General features: G+C 42.9%; 1 protein-coding gene across 1 annotated transcript in view; it reads left to right on the forward strand.

Moving 5' to 3' along the window:
* Positions 1–13,031, forward strand: part of HECW1 (HECT, C2 and WW domain containing E3 ubiquitin protein ligase 1) — a 298,561-nt gene that overhangs the window by 249,068 nt on the left and 36,462 nt on the right. The window lies entirely within an intron of this gene.

A 13,031-nucleotide genomic window follows, 5' to 3' on the forward strand; every position in this document is an offset into this window, starting at 1 on the left:
CCATGCTGGTACCCCTCACCCCAACCCACAGCCCCTATCCCCACCAGTGCCACTCACTCTCAAGCCACAACCCTCTGACCCTGGTGGTGCCCTTCACTCCTGACCCATGATCTCCCCACCGCCCCCCGGCCATGCTGGTACCCCTCACCCCAACCCACAGCCCCTGTCTCTACAGATGCCCCTCACTCCCAACCTGTAGCCACGTGCCCTGTTGGTGCCCCTCACTCCCCACCACCAGTGAGTGCCCCTCACTCCTTACCCACAGCCCCCTGTCCCTGCCCCAGCCCTGATGGGCTTGGCCCTACACAGACTCACAGGATGACAGTCTGTGGAGATGGCCTCCAGCATGAGGTGCCTGCAATGCAACTCATGCGGAACCACAGACAGTGGCTGGGGCACCTCATGCTGCCTTGTGCTGCTGGCTGGTGCTGGGGCTGCAGCATGTCCCCAGGGAAGACCACCGCCATGCTCCCCAGCAGCAGCATGAAGTGGAGCATGGCTCCTACCTGGCCATGTTCAGGCAGCCAGAGGAGGGCGAGGGGCTCCAGGCCCCCTCCACCCAATCTGAAGCATGGTAGCTGCAGCAGCTCCAGGTCGTGTGGGTGTTGACTGAGCAAGTCTGGCCCAGCACAGGCTGTAGGAAGGAGGAGGGGATGCCTGTGGCACCCCATACCCCAGGCTGGGGCTCCCACACTGCCTGGCCACACACCCCACTCTCCCCTGGGCAGCATCTCCCAGCCACCACACACCTAAGAGCATGGGCATTGGCTCTCAGCATCACTGGCCCAGCCATATAGCTCCCTGCCACCCCTGAAGGGCCTCCCCAACCCCATTCCCCCATTGGGGGGCAGACACAGCCCTCCTGCTTCACTGCAGCCCCAGTGCCAGGACACTGCTGCAGCCTTCCTACCTTGCAAACACCTGGAAGGCTGCCAGCCTGCCAGGGGTAGCCTGCCATTTCCTGTGGCTTTGTTCTTTGAAGAGGAAAACCCTCATTTTTCTCTTGTAAAAGAGAAAATCCACGTTTTTCCACAGCAAACAGAAAACCCAGATCCCTGGTGATCAGTCATGTCCATCCCTATGTGAATGCAAAGAGACACTGGAGAAGAGGTCTCAAGGAGCATTATTTATCCTGCTTTCTTGTACTCTGTGCATTTGGAATCCTTCAAATTTCTGGAATGTCGAGACTCAGTAAATCGAAAGAGACCTGGGGAAGGCATGACCTGTAGCCCTGTCCACTTTTCATTGGCTACCCACCAGGACTTGTAACCAAGTGCTGTGGTTCACTCTGGTCCCAAAGAATAGCACCTGTGGCATCTCTGCACTTTGGGTAGCAACATGCCTTTCAGAGGTGCAACACCATCAGTGCATTGCCCCATTGCCACCTATCAGCCATGCCCTCAGAGCACAATGGAGTCCAAGTTGTTAGATCATTAAAATCACTTTATGGCCTCTGAAATAATCTTGGTTTGTGCTGTGTGTAAAGGGAAAAGCAGGTGGAGGTCTCCTCACCTACAGTGCACATACTGAAAATCAATTTGCCACTTCACATTAGTTTTAATTGATCATCTAGAGATAGGAGGCTGATCTTCTCATTTCGCTACCTGTCTCTGGATCTCTCCATCTTTCAGTAATTGTTTGCTTTTTGATCGTTTCAGATGTGGTTCAGTGAACAATGAGCTGTCAGTTCTGGGCTCTACTTAATCCCTTTGAACAGAAGCACTTGTTGGGATTTCATTTTATCAACAAAACATTGACATATGGATTTTCCCTTTTGAAGTTTTACTTCATCTAGGCAATCCCCTAGTACACATCAGAAGGGATTTTTTTCACCTAGAATATAGGTTTTGGCTTGTTTGGGTTTTTTTACCCTGAAATATAGTTCATACTTCCTTCACACTGAATTCTAAACACTCCTTTGCTCTTGTAAACACTGCTCCTATCATATGAGCTGAGAGCCAGAAATAGGAAATCACGTACCAGTTAGTTGTTCCATTTGACACGTGTACAAGATGATAGGGATGGTTATGACTTAAGAGCTATGTCTGAAATGAGTATTTTGATGTATTGCCTTTTCCACAAAGTTGAGCACAATGATCATGTCCCCAGTCCCCAGTGCAAATCCTGCAGTTCTTCTTTATCCCCTTCCAGGCCTATGTAAAATGCAGCCACACATGACTAGCCTAGTATCTGTTGCCTGAAATAAAGTCATCCTTCAGCTTGGCCAACCTGAGGTTGACAAGCCTCAGCTTTCAGTGGGCATAGCTATGAAACTGATGTGTGTGGTATTCTGCGCACAACACCTTTTACATTTCTAAAAGTTCTCTCTGTGAACAGATTGTAGCTGCGTATTAGTCACATAAATGGACCTGGGTGTCTAAGTGCAATCCTATCCCATCTTGCTTGAGTCCCTGAAAAACAGTTACTACAGAAGGTGTAAGGTTTTCCTCCTCCTCCCTTGCTTCTTAAAGGACAATGTTTTAAAAAAGTAGGTTTACAGAATGAAATCACATTTAGACATTTCTGTGTCATTTAGATACCTAATAGAACAGAATTTGGTCCTGTACTTCCTCTGGAACCTGCCTTTTCTTCTGTTTTATATTCTGGTTCCCTTAATTTCATGTTAAGTGAAAATGACTGTATTTGGGTTCATGAACAAGGAAGTAGGCACCTAATGGGATTTTCAAAAGCCACCAGACACTTAGCTTATATTGAGTGAGTGTTTCTACCCAGATGTCTTGGAAAATCCCACTAGGTAAGGAATCATTTAAAATTCTTGATTGCTCTTTGTATATAAAAACTTACTAAGGAGAAAGATGTATCCAGCTATCACTGGCTAAGACAGTGATGCAGAGAAAGCAACTTGTGAATACAGAAAGGACTGTGTACCAACATACTGCAGAATTGCAGGGGCTAAGGAGAAAATAAACAGCATTGTAGGTGCCCAGTAACATCTCTTGAACCGTTAAGGAAACAACTGTCTGAAACCAGAATTTTATAATCAGCCAGACTTTTAGTACCCAGATTCTCTGTGTTTATTAAAGCTACCATATTGATTGACAGATAGTCATTAGTATAGTAGATAATATCCAGAGCTGTATTTTACCTGAAGATATATACATGAAATGCCTTGACTAAACTGGGAGCTTTTCATACCCAACTAGGCACTTCTACACCAAGACATTTACTGCACAGTAGACTAATTAACGGCATAATAAATGTCTCGGCATCTACACATGCACCCCTTTTAGGCTGGTGTAAACTATTTATGCTGCAGCAAGGTAGTATTTGTAAATACAAGTACTATCCTGCTGTAGAGTGAAAAACTCTGCAGCAGCACATATGTAAATGCTGCCCGGCTGGCTTTGGCAAAAGGATGCTTCAGTGCAGAGGGCTGCCTGCTGACTAGCTTCACACTTAATCACCCTCGTGCCCCAACCAAGCCCTCTGCAACATGTTGAGCTGGGGGGAGCAGCCCCAGCCTGACCACCCAGGTCCCTGCCAGCCAGGTCTGCTCTGACCCAGCTCAATGTGCTGTGCTCCCAGGCATGTGTTCAAACATCAGTATGCTCCAGAGCAATAAACTCTGGAGTTTATTGCTTCATATTAATTGCACATGTAGACGTGCCCACTGAGTTAGAATTTAGATCCAGTCTTTTGAAAACTAGAATTCATCCAATAAGCATCATATAGGGCAATGTGTTAGAGGATAGTTTATTAGCTTATTTGTGGTAGCATTGGACTGAAGTTGTAGCTGTGATTGTCCAGAAATTATACAAGGGGCAATGATTTATGTGGGTGATATCTTCTATTGGATATGCCTTAAATTCAAAAGTTTGTCTAACTTTATTCCAACCATGCAGCTGGTCTAATAAAAAAAATCACCAACAAAACTCCTTACCTCTTGTATAACTTACTTGTGGTCATTTGTGTGTGAGGAATAAGGAATTTTAAAAGCATTTAGACTTATCCTAATTTTATTCTCATTGAAGTCAATGGTAAAACTCATTTTCCTAATATTTATTTTTCCTGTGGTTTCATATAGGAACCCTTCAGTGTGTAGGGATTGAGGGGAAAAAACATTTCTGTTTCCCACATTTTTTGTGAAATACAGAACTCATAGGTATTTATAAAGTGCTTTGAGATCCTCAAGTCTAAGTCACTGATTATAAACAAAGTGCAAATATTTAAGACTTAACATTTGAGTTCAGTCATAATCACAAAATCACAGGCTGTTTCAGATTTGGAGTTTTCTTGAACTTTGTAGCTTACTTATGGCAGTCTATTAGTACTACAAATTGTTTATCATTTATGTAGAATCTGTCCTGATTCCTTTTTCCTTTTAGGAAATCTTGCAAGTCCTATCAAGAGGTACATCCTGCCAAAACTATCTTTAGCAGCAACCATCAATTGATTTAAATTTTCTTTTTCATTATGCTTAAGTGAATGCTGATGAATTTGAGATAAAACACATCCATGTAAGTATTCAGCGCTCTCTATACTGGGGAAGCTGAAAAATCCGTATTTTCTTCCAAGGCTGAAACTTACAGTTCTGCTCTGAGTGGTGCTTTTTTCATGCCTTGTTCTTTATGTAAGCAGCATTCCAAATCCAGAATGAGCACATCAAAGGACAGAGTAGTCGTGTGTATGCCAAGTGAAAAAAGAGACATAATAAATGGAAACTATTTCTCATTGATGGAGAAACTGAGATTTAACACCTTTTGTGCAAGCTTCCAGTGAATAAGAGGTTTTTTTTCCTCAGGTTTCATGCATGCAAATAAGAGATATCACACATGTTCAAGGTTACAAATTACACCAAAGGAAAAAAAGACATCTGAAATTAACTTAATTACATCCCATTCTGGATCTGAGAAGTGTGATGAGGTATGTTTTTGGCTGTGTGCAGTAGATTGTACCTTGGTTTCACAGCCAAAGTGATTCCTCTTTATCCATGCCATTAATAAACCAGAATATCTAATTTATCAGTAGTTAGCCTTTCCATCTGTTTATCTTGGTATTTAAAAAGCTACTTATTACCATGAGACCTTGGTCCAGTATAAGAGCTGTGCCTGAGTAGGTGAAAGGCTCCCACATATGGTCAAGGTAATTCTGACACCTTCATCATGGAGGCAACTTCCCAGAACCAAATAGCTTGGCTTTGTGTGTCAGTAACTGTTTTTTGGTGGAAAGGAAGTGGTTATAGGCAATATCCAAAAAGATCCTTTCGAAGGCAGGCAGTCTCGGTCGGGCAAATAGAACCATAGAAGTAGAGCGAACTGCTGAAAAATCTATCCCAGATTTTATGTAAGACCCAAAGCATGCTGGGTGATAGAACTAATACTAAATAGTTACCAAATAGAGCAGGGATAAGTAACTCCTGGCATGGGTGCCTGAGCATAGCACATGAACGCATTTTGCTTGGCACGTGTGCCCTTGGGGTGAGTGGCAGGGAAGGGGCCAAAGCTGCGCTGCCACAACAAGAATTGGGCCCTTCGCGGATCCCCCGCCATCTGTCCCTGGCACACCAGTATCTTACAAATCAAGGTTGAGGGTGTTTTGACAGTGCCCAAAAATGTTGCCAACCCCTGAAATACAGGATACTAAATAGTTCCATGCTGTCTTTTAACAGCATTGAATTTAATACTCAATAAAGCTTGAATTTATTATCAGAATGCTAAGTTCTTCATATATTAGTAAAAAGCTCCAAATAGCCTCTGACACTAGCTTCTCACCTTCCTCCCTGTTAGCATTTGAAAGCATTTCATTCTAGCTTTCCATTTGCCTGCAACATGTTTACACATGCTCCAGAATGGGGGTGTAGTAATTAGCATGCTCCAGCAGACTTAATTAATTGAGTCTGCTCCAACATGCTGTAATTACAGTGTGTTGGAGCAGGTGTTCTGCACATCTACAGGCACCCTCAGACTCTGGTGTCCATAGTGAATCTCATATACATGGGTATGCAAAGGCACTTTTGACCTTATGCTGTTGCTGGTTCTTCCTTCTGCCTATGACACTCTAGGTCAATGGGTTTTAACTTTTTTAGACTCAAGGCACCCTTCAGAAAATGGTGAAGGGTGAACCTTCTTACCTTTGTCTCATTTTTGGACTATGCAAAAATAATGGAGCAATTCTTCTGTAGCAAAGAACTATGAAAGACCACAACAGGTCACAGTGTTTTGGGCACTATGAATTACTATCTGAAATCTCTGGCTTTAGCTTGTGAATCACGTGTAGGTGTTAGCACACCAAATGGTGATAATGTTGTATGGCACCCCAAGGCACCTTGAAAGGCTCTCAAGGCAGTGCCAGGGTGCCACATCATCACCAATGGTGACGCATAGGGGGTGCACGTGCACCCCCTGAGCGTGGCGGTGCACGTCCTATGAAAATGCAGCACTGACACTGTTGGCAGTGCCTGCAGGTGGTTGCCGCTTGCCACCCCCCTCCCTTGCTGCTGAGACCACTTGCTGTGTCTGTGAGCAGTCTGATCACTGCTGGCTGCTGCCGATGCTGCCTGCTGCTGATGCTACCAGCAGTGTCTGCGGGTGGTCACCGACCACTAGTTGGCACTTGCCAATCCCCACTCCCCTTGCTGACAGCACCTTGGCTGCCTGCGGGAGCTCCATACTTACTGCCACTAGTGACGGGAAAATTGGATTGGTCTGCATTCCACCTCCATCAAACACTTTTGATTTATAAGTCTGTTTATTAGTTTTCCTTCCCATAGGTGAATAGAGAGGCAAACATCTTTCTTTTGGGCAGGTTGTATACTCATTTGTTCCAGCTGATTTGAGGTAGGCCTTTTATCCCCAATTCCAGATCTGCACTATGTTTTAGGCAGAAAATAATAATTCCATATGATATAGATAGATATAGATCTATAGACATCTGTGTAGATGTAGTTATAGATATATAGATATAGATACAAACCTCTCCCTAAATACAAGTAATACAGATCTAGAGATATCCATGGAGATCAATAGGTAGACAGATAGATATAATTTATACTGGACATATAAATTAGATATATAAATTATAATTTATATATCTAATTTATACTGGACATTGGACAAAGAGTGGAATTATAATATATATATATATCACTTGTGGGTAAAAGAAACTGGGTATAAATAATTCCATTCATTGGAAGTGTGTCTGGAAATACGATGACTATAAAAATACAGTTGAAGTTTGCAAAGTTAAGTTAATAACATAGCTCACTCTTTTGTATTCTTCACAGTGCATTTTTATGAGCCTACAATATTAGTTGTATGATGCTGTTCTGTTCATCACACTTCACTCGGTCTGTGATATAAGGAAAAGATCCATCTGATCCTGCTAAGCAGATTGAAATTTTGTCAGTGTTCTAATTCTGGCTGTCATCTTTGATAGTATTTCCATTTTCAGAACTAACTAATCCAAATCTGTGATGATTTATATAAAGTCTCCCTAAATTCAAGTAGTAGCATCTCTGTGGTGTTCATGTAAATTCAGATTAATAGTGTATAGCTGTAATTCCAGTCAAACTGCAGTTAAACGTTGTTAATTTGATATTGGGTTGTTCAAAGCATTACCTCGAAACTATTGTGACTCCCTAGCCAAAAGGATAGGTTTTTGTATGCTTTATCATATGGATAATTCAAAATACATCAGCTATTAAATTCAAAGCTGTTTTCCCATCTGTTAGACCAAGTAAACTTCATTAATTCAAAATGCAGAGGACCAAAAAATACTGGTTTTGAAATAAATGGGTTTGGTTAAGTACAGACAGTCAAAAAGCCTGAGACTAAATTGATTCAGTCTTTTGAGGGTTAATCTAAGCTGCGTAGATTGAACTGATAAGTAAGTGAACAGACATTCACTTTTGAGTCCAGAAATGCAGCCTTATGACTGCAGTGGCTGAGGCCAGAAGCTGAGGGGTATTAAAAAACACCTCCCTGCTCAGCTGGAGCAGACAGTTTGGGCCAAGGGTAGCCCACCCACCTAACCTTGTGAGAAGAGATTTGGGGTGGAGGGGTACAAATCATCCTGGGATGCTGGGAGATGAGAGTTAGCTTGAATCTGGAGGGGATCTGGGACAGAAGTTCAGTAAAGTGATTTAACCTAAGTCAGTGAAGTCTGATACTAGGGCTGTGCAAAGCTTCATATGCTGATTCGATTCAGAGGAAATTTGGCTTGATTTGGCCACCAAATCTCTGAATCTGAATTGAATTAGGAGACCAGTTAAAAGGTCTGGATTAATTCGAAGCTCTCCAGATCGATTCAGAAAAGATTCAGAAAGCATCAGAGATTTGAGCAGTCCCCACTCGCTGCTGCAGGGATCTGGACCTGGACTCTCTGCTAGTAAGTAGCAGGTGGGGGAAGGAGGGAGGGGACCTCTGCCAGGCCCCATCCCCTGCCTGCTCCCCCATCCACCCTGAGGGCCCTCCAACTCCCACCCACTGTCCCAGGCCCTCCCATGGCTGCCCTATCCAGCCCCAGCTCCCAGCTCTTTAAAAAAAAGCCCTGAATCACTGGCTTCTGCCAGGTGGAGGGGAGATCCCTGCTGCCTCCCACTGCCCCGTGCTGTGTGGGGGACTCTATCACAAGCCCCTGGCCCCCACCTGCTCTCCCAGCCCCCTCCCATGGCTGCCCCACCCACCCACGCTTCCAGGTCTTTAAGGAACTAAAAAAAAAAAGGCCCTCACCGGCTGCTTCAACAGCCTCAGTGCTTCTCAGGGGCTCATGGCAGAGCTCCCCATGTAGCTCAGAGCAATGGGAGGCAGCAGGGATCACCCTCCTGCCTGGCAGGAGCTGATGAGTGGGGGCTTTTTTATTTTTTAAAGAGCCGGAGCTGGGGCCAGGCAGGGCAGCCATGGGGAGGAGGCTGGGAGAGTGGGCAGGGGTTGGGGGGCTCATGGCAGAGCCCCCCACACAGCATGGGGCAGTTGGGGGCAGCGGGGATCACCCCCCGCCTCACCTGGCAGCAGCCGGTGTGTGGGAGCTTTTTTTTTCAGAGTCAGGAGCTGGGACTGAGCGGGGAAGCCATTAATGGGGCTGGGAGACTGGGCAGGGGATGGGGCCGATTTGTACATTTGGCTGATTTTGGCGGTGGCTGAATTTCCGAATCAGATTTGGCTGAATCAATTTGGGATAGTGATTCAAATCACGAAATCAAATCACTGTCCCCCAAATCAGCCAAATCCAAATCCAAAGCAAGTACTAGCTACTTCACACAGGCTTATCTGATACTACATCCATCCAGGTTTATCTTAAACCAGTTTGGGCCATTTTGAAAATGCTAACCTTCTGTTGTGTTACAGATTTAAACCGGTTTCCAATCACTTTTACTGTTTTATATGTAACTTCTGTCCCTAGCCTTTGATTGTCTGTACTTAGCCTAAAAGAGGGCTGGAAGTCAGGAACTCTGGGTTTTATTCTGTGCTTGTTATTGATTCAGTTGGCTAAGTCCTGTGAGCCTACTTTTCCAAAGTAGATAATGACTTTGGGTGAGCAGTACCAGACATTACAAAGGAAACTGAAGGAGCTGAACCTAAAATGAGAGCCATTTGAAGCACCTCAAGTTGGGAACCCAAAATTACTAATTGTTTTTGAAAAAATTGCCTCTCCATGTCAGTGTCCATCTATAAAAGACGGATAACTCTATGCAACATACATCAAAATGGTTTTCAAATTAATGCTGTGAAAGCCTTTGAAATTCTCAGTGAATGCACTAATGCAGTTGAAAGTAGTTTGTGTTACATTACGCTATATATGTTAATTACAACCAACAGCCTACTTCTATAAATTATGGCTATAAGAGAAATTTTCAAGCCCTATTATAAATCTAGTGAAAAAAATGATATTATTAAAATAAATAGGCAAAACAGTCATGTAATAGGGTCGTTTTGCAGTGAGAAAAGTCTGCATTAATGAAATGCCTTGTTGCATCCAGACTATGATGGCTTCTGCTGCTTACTGCATTTAAATACACTTTGCTTTTCTTAGTACAGTTCATTTTATGCAGGACTGCTAGAACAGCTAGTTAAATATTTATTAAGGGTCAGGGGGACTTGATATAAGCAGAAGGATTTAAGTGAGACTATGAAGCAAAGAAGAAAAAAAACTGTTCTCCTTACTGAGCTTGTACAGAAACCTCAAAGAATGTTTTTTAAGCTTCTGCTTTATATTTACATTGGTCTTGGCATTCTCTCTCATTAGAGGAACTTTCCAAGTTCATTGAAGGACTTGAATGTTGTCATCACACGGGCTGAAACATGAGCCTTTTCTCCCACAATCCCCTCTATTCCACTCCACCCTTCACTGAATCCCATGCTGTCTGATTATGACCACAGCTGGAGCAGGGGTAGGAGGGTTGTTTATAATTTCTTGACTTATGGACAAGTAAAACTTGATTAATCGAGTCTTCCCTGCACGCAAGCTGAAGTGAACTGCACTGAACCTAGACCTCCCTCTGGCTGCTGCAGGGGGCGGGTGTAGGGCCAGTGGGGGTGGGAGCAGGTTGCTGCCATTAGCAATAAATCTGCTCCCGAGATCCTACATCTGTAGACACCTGCCCAGGTCAGTTTAGTTTAGAGTAATTTACTCTAGACCATTATTTGCATGTATAGATAGGCCCACTGTATCTGATTCTGTGTTAGCAGATTAATTTTATTTTACTTATGTTCCTAGCACTGTAAAAACAAGCAATCCATGCATCAATAAGAGCATGTACTACAAGAGATCTCTCCTGGGCAAATGTACACTTGGAAAACACAAGTTTTATAAACAGGGTAGTTATGGACTAGTATGGAGAGCTTGTCATGCTTTCAAAAATTTTGTTGATAAGAAAAAGCTTTTCTGATTTTTTTTTGGTAGCTGTAAAACACACGGCAAGAGCAGAAGTTTCCCCCCACATTTTTGTTTCCCCTGCTACTGCTAAATTTGGACTTTATTAGCTGTTTATTTAGCTTCAGCTTCCAGACATTTGGTCTTGTTACATCTTTACCAGCTAGACTGGAGAGCCCAATATCAAAGTTTTGTTCACCATATAGGCTTTGTAGACTAATCCTGTCACCCTTTAACCTTCTCTTTAAAAAGCTATCCAGACTGAATTCTCCATATAAGACGGGTTTTTCAATCCTGTGATCATTTTTATGTCTGTTCTCTGAAATTGCCAATTTTTCAACATCCTTCTTGAATTGTTGACACCAGAATTGTTGACTGTAGGGACTCCATTTTGAATTTTTACTTGCATGGCAAAAAAAAAATAAAAAAAAAATTATGGTCCTCGTATAGTAGCATATTCCTCCATGGAGGTATACTAGTGTTCACCTGCTATGTCATTACAACCTGTCTTAGGCTTTGACTTTCCACACAGGCGAGAAAACTGTCCCCTTCATTGTGAAAATTATCATGGCTTCAGTGTTAGCTGTTCAGTTACTAATTAGCAGTTGAAGGAAAATATGTGGTCATTGGCGTGCATTTTTGGTCCTCTTCTCTGGCATGACTAAATCTAAATCTTTTTTTCTTTATGGCTCTGACTAGCCTGTTTCAACACATGTCAAAGCAGCAAAAAATAAACATAAGTCACACTGCTTATAAAAACTTGAACAGTTTGCAACTCCTCTCCCCTATTTTCTCAGAATTATTTACTGAGAGATCTGTTCATAAAAATGCCCTTCGTTAACTTTAAAAAAATCAACACTGGGTACATAAAAAAAACCCCACATGTCATATTGAGTCAATCCTTAATGAAGCAGCTTATCTATTGGGACTGATTTGTATACCCTGTAGATTATCTCAGATAAGGACAAGAAGGTAAAGCTATCAAACATGCTATCCAAACAACTGTGATGTGCGACTGGTGAGACCCAGGATCTATTTTTAGCTCTGCCATTGCCTTTTATGTCACTTTGGACAAAATTTTCCTACATTGTGCCTCAGTTTCTTCATCTGTAAAATGGGGATAGTGTAGGTTTTCTTTAGAAAGTAGTAATAAGCTAATCATGAATCTGACATTTATAGTTATTCAAATTGTCTCACACCTGAGATGTCTACATCTTTTCTGTTTTCACACTTAAGACTTGTACTGGGTGGGCTTGATTTCTTCCCAGATAGCAAGGAGGTCTGAAGTTCTTACCCAATATGCCAACGTGTCTAACTGAGTCCTGAGAATGACCCAGTCAAGTTGAAGAAAGTCAGGCTGTGTTTGTGCTCCCATCCTTACCTCAGTTTCCACCAGAAGAGTTTATCTTTTAGTGTCTGAGATGAATCCTAACAGAACACAATGGGTTTATCATCTTGCTACAAGTCTTAGTGTCATTTGTGGATTAAGTCCTACACCTTGGAACTGTTCAGCATCCCTCATCATTATCTCAGACTTTTAGAATAGGATGTATTCATTACAGCAGCTCCAAAGTTTCTCTTTAATTCTTCGTTTTGGATTAACCCAAGAACTGAAAGTGAAGTTTAGCTGACTGAGTAAACCAATTAAGGGTATGCAGACCATGTGCTCAACAAGGCTTAGGAAACTGGGAGTGAATTTTGAGTTTGTGAGAAAACACGAGATGAGGCATACTTCAGTTCTGGAATGTACCCCAGAGCATGTAAAATAAATCAGCAGTATGGTGACCCAGAACTCTGACTGCTCATCTGCTTCACTTCAGCATTATCAGAAAGACAAGAAGTGGCTTAGCACTCCTCTTAGAAAGAGGTACAAGGACTACATATAGAACACCTGGACTACCAGTGTGGTTAGATGTCAGACTCCATGGGAAAGGTCCCAGAGTGTGACAATAAGGTGATGCCAAAACATTGGAGACAGAGCTACAGACCAGATTTATCAACCCAAGCACCTACAACCTTATCACCCTCTGCAGGAGAGGTGGACTAGGAAGACTCAGACCAGTCATAGGACCTCCCCTTGTTAGGTTTGCCTCTCAAGACTTGTTTAAGAATTATTTTATATTCTTTCCACAACAAAGACTTTTTTTTCCTTTTGTTTCTGGCCCAAGTAAATACTTCTTGCTTATTAGGGAGGTGCCGGC

The sequence above is a fragment of the Crocodylus porosus genome, unplaced genomic scaffold, assembly GCF_001723895.1.
Source record: "Crocodylus porosus isolate Cpor-Errol unplaced genomic scaffold, CroPor_comp1, whole genome shotgun sequence".
NCBI lineage: Eukaryota > Metazoa > Chordata > Crocodylia > Crocodylidae > Crocodylus > Crocodylus porosus.